A 4,535-nucleotide genomic window follows, 5' to 3' on the forward strand; every position below is an offset into this window, starting at 1 on the left:
ACTGACACTGAGTCAACTCATTTTCTGCTTCACATGCCGTGACACCAGTGAGGAGACAAGGGATGCAAAGAAATTAGGAGGGGACACAGACAGGACGGCTAATCTCAAATGCCCCTAGGGATATTCTGTTCCATATGATGTGCTCTGTACATAATGCTGGGTGCAAAAGAATTAAGGCTGACATGCTCAAAATGATGGTGTTTGTCTTCTCAGGTCACCACTATGTGTGATGGAGCCCTGCTTTCCTGGAAATGGCTGAACACCTTTCTGAACGTGGAAAGTGGTGAATGAATTCCTTGTTTTCCTTTGTCAATTCCTTGTTTTGCTTTGCTTCCATGTGCAGCTTTTGCTTTCTTTTAAACTGTTTTTATCTCACCCCAAAAGTTTATTCACTTTTATTCTTCTCATTCTCTCCTGTCTTCTCACCAGAAGGAAGTGACAGAGTGGTTGTGTGGTACTTAGTTGCTGGCTGGGGTTAAACCACAACATGCATTTTCATGTCTTACTTAACTTAAAGGAACTATCCAATTATTGTGATGACCCTACTACAAGCAAAATACATTTTTTGGTGTATTTTCAGTGAAAAAGACATGCCACTGAATAGCTGTAATAAGATACTGAATAGAGTATATTCAGTATATTCTGTTTTCTAGTATACTAGAAATCCCGGACACTCACACACCCCTACCCACACCCCCAAGCACAGTATCTCAGAAAGTGGAAATAAATTTGAAAAAGAAGCATAATAGAATACTAATCTTGAATAATTTGTATGATTGTTTTTGTATAAATGCATTGCAAATACATGAGCTGTGACTTGAAAATAAAAGAGGCTGTGACTCATCTATGGGGTGTATCAAAATTTATGGGATGGATTTTAGGACTAGATATATGTAGTTCTGCATTTTAAAGAACTTGTTGCCACACTTCAGACATAATCAATCTTGGTGCCCAAGAATTTTTGCTCTTTATCAATCTTGGACTGAGAATTTGCTATTTTGGCCTGCAGTATAAATTCAGTCCTAAGGCAACTATAACTTTCAAAGAGTGTTTACGTGCCAATTATGCTGTCCATCTATTTCCAAACTCCACATCTTTTCTACATACCCAGAAAAGCACAAATAGGTAAATCCAGTGAAGAGTTTCTCTTGTCTCAGTCTGTAACAATGTTTGCAGTGACTCTAATTGGGAAGGTAACACATCCACCAGTAAATAGAGAAACATAGTTTGATATTGCGTAGCCTTTGGTAATCCATTGGTCTACTAAGCCTAAAAATCATGCTTCTTCACGGTTGACTAAAGCAAGAGGAGAAAGGAAAAAAAATCTTCACTTAAAATTTGGAAGAAGAAAATACAATTCCGCTAAAATTTCTTTTTCTTTTTCCAAGGAGAGCTGCCTTGTCAGGCTTCCTGTCTCACCAATAGGTTTCTGATGTTGCGCCTTTACAGAGGGTCAGTATTTAGAGAGGAATAGTCTGTGCTGAACTATACCTGTTCAGTGGGATGGAATTCTTTTGCCTCTTTACTCACCTTTTTTTTTTAAACAGAAATTATTGCACAAAAAATCCAGAACTCAGAAACAAAAAATACGGTTGGGAAGTTACGGGTTTGTAATTAAGAAAGGAATGAAAATTTGATGTACAGCACAAAATTGTACCTCCTGTGCTCATAGTAAGATTGACACCTGTCTTGGCTAGTGGAGTAGAGAAGGGCTACAGATTTTATCAATACCTGGAGTGACAACTCATTGCTCTGCTTCTGTTTTGTGATGTGCTGGACTTATTTCTTTTTGGTCAGGTCTTAAAAGTGTGAACTGTGAAGAGACATTTTAAGTTTTATTTATTAGGAATTAATTGGGTTTTATGTATGTGCCCTGCTCCTAGACACAGTCAATAACCCTACGTGATTCTTCCTGAAGTAAGAGGGGGGACATGGAAGAAAGGACTTGCTAAGGAATACTGAGGGGACACAAAAAAATTAAAGTGACCTGGTCAGCTAAAAACTGTTAAGGGTATTCAAAGCTATGTGTTTAAACACCGTGAAAGACTAATGTATTTCAATATATTTTATATGTGCATTAAATGTACACATATTAGCATTTTCAATTAGCATAAACTTTTCAATCAAGGAAGCAATTTTTATGGGTAAACATGCGTTCTGACAAAATAAATAATTATTTTACAATGAAGATATGTCTAGGTTAACCATTTAGGTACAGTTATGAAATACAGATGTTATAAAGGTAAAAAGGAAAATTAAAAAGCATACTTGAAGTAAGACTGTTACACTAAACATAATATTAACTTTTTAAAATCCTATCTCTATGTGGAAATTTGCTTCTGAAATCCTCTCCTTTATACAAGACAAGAAATTGCAATCCTTCATTACAATTATGCTAACATTGATTCCTCTGAAAATTTATAAAGTTGCCATTACCTGAAAAATTATTTTGTCATAGGTTTACAATTTTTTTCTCTATGTTCCTGCTTAACAGGCCTCTAGAGAAGTACATATTTCAGCATCCACAACTACTCTTTTCCTTTTTTCCTGAAGCTGCCTATCATAAAATAGACTACAATTAGATTAACTATTTAAAGAATATATATACAGGTTTTAAGTTCAGTTGCTGGTTTTAACATTTTTTGTTTACTTAAATTAAGTTTCCAAAGACAAATATATTAACTTACTTCAAAGAATTCAGAAATTATCTACAGAAGGCATCCTGAAAATGTTAAATAAGTTTCAATTTTATCTCTTCAGACTACATTTGTTCTATAAAATTAGAAATATAATTCCAACATATTTCTCTGCTAAATGTTTTGTAAGTCCTGAGTAACATGTCAACATTTTAATGCATTATCTAATTTTTTTAAAACTTTAAGGAATGAAAAAATCTATTTTATTGGTAAATCTCAGTACCTATATCTGGTACTCTTGCACTGGCTATGATGGTATCACAAATTTTGGTTATCTTTTTGGCCATTCAAAAGTAGAGGAATAAGGGCACACCTTTGTGTTTCTTTTTCCCCTAGAGGCTTTTGTTGGTGGTGGTCTTTATGATAAGCATTATACTTTCATTTTAACATATCTCAGAATAAGAGAATTCAAATAGCATGATGTCTTAGGTTTAGGTTCTTCAAATCTCCACCTTATTATTTCTTTGCACTTTTTAAGTCTTTATTAATCTTACTAATTGCTGCCTCTGGGAAGTGTCTTTTTAATTTTTTGTTTTGCATGCATTCGTATCAACTCTCAGCACAGTTTTTGAAACAGCTCTTTCTTCTTTCTCTTTCTGATCCAGCAAGGACTTGGTGTCTGATTTCTATCTTCATTATTATTAACCAGAATAAAACTAGGTGGAGTAGGGTATGTTCTATTATAAACAGACTCTTCATATTTCCTTTATTAATAACTCATAGGTTTTCTGACATTCTCGCTTAATCACTTAAAAATTACTTTGGCTTAGATTAAGTAGGAAAAAATCACCCAGGTAATACAGCTTAGACATGACATTTATTAAAAGTACAGTACAAAATGTATTGCTCTGAAAACAGAACAAAAGTTTAAGTTCTGTTGCACAAAATTTTTTGCATAGATATATGGACACTGTCTCTGTCACAAAAAGTTTAAAAATTATAAACTTTTACTACCCAAAAAATTATAAACAGATAAATTGATCTCTCCAAAAAATATAATCTAAGACTTGAACTTTCTCAACCTAAATCAGTAGGAACATTTCTACTTATAGAACTACATTTAAGCCAGTAAAAAGAATAGATTACACAAGATAAGGAGAATTTTTTTTGTGGTCTTATAATATTCATCAAAGTGAAAAGATTGACATTTAAAAAAGTCTGTTAAATCTTTTAAATAACCTACATAGCATCATATCATCTGTCCACTGCCTTCAATATCTGATCACTTATGCAAACCAAATCATACACAAATTAATAAAACCATGGGGTTTTTTTACAGAATGTCAGAAGGCATAATAAAACTTAATATTGAAGATGCATGAAGAAATGTGTTGAAGAAGGACCTATAAAAAATAAAGTGCTCTGTTACTTGAAAAATATTCCTAGGATTACTGATTGTTTTTAAAACTGAATGTTTATTTCTCATTACTGAACTCTGATCTTAATTGGTAATAAATTAAATTTATGTCATGGATTTTGCCTGTGATGGTATTTGGTGAATGACTCACCCTATCATTATCTCAACCTTTAGGCTTCCTTGAGTTTTCCGTTGTATTTTCTCTCACCTTTCTAGCTGAGGAGAAGGAGTGATAGAGTAGCTTTGGTGGGCACCCAATAATACAGTCAGGGTCAACCCTGTTAACTCATCCCATTAACTTCCTTTTTTCCTCTTTGAAAATACACATAAAGACACTAAATAGAATACATATAGATTAGAGTAACAATTGAGCACGAAAGTGTGGTGAAAACTTGTGGCTAGGGGGAATTTGAGAGAAACTGATATGCTTCAAAATTCACAAGAATCAGAAAAATATGTCCAGCCACACAGAGTATGAAAAG

Source organism: Melospiza melodia, chromosome 5, assembly GCF_035770615.1.
Source record: "Melospiza melodia melodia isolate bMelMel2 chromosome 5, bMelMel2.pri, whole genome shotgun sequence".
NCBI classification, from domain to species: domain Eukaryota; kingdom Metazoa; phylum Chordata; class Aves; order Passeriformes; family Passerellidae; genus Melospiza; species Melospiza melodia.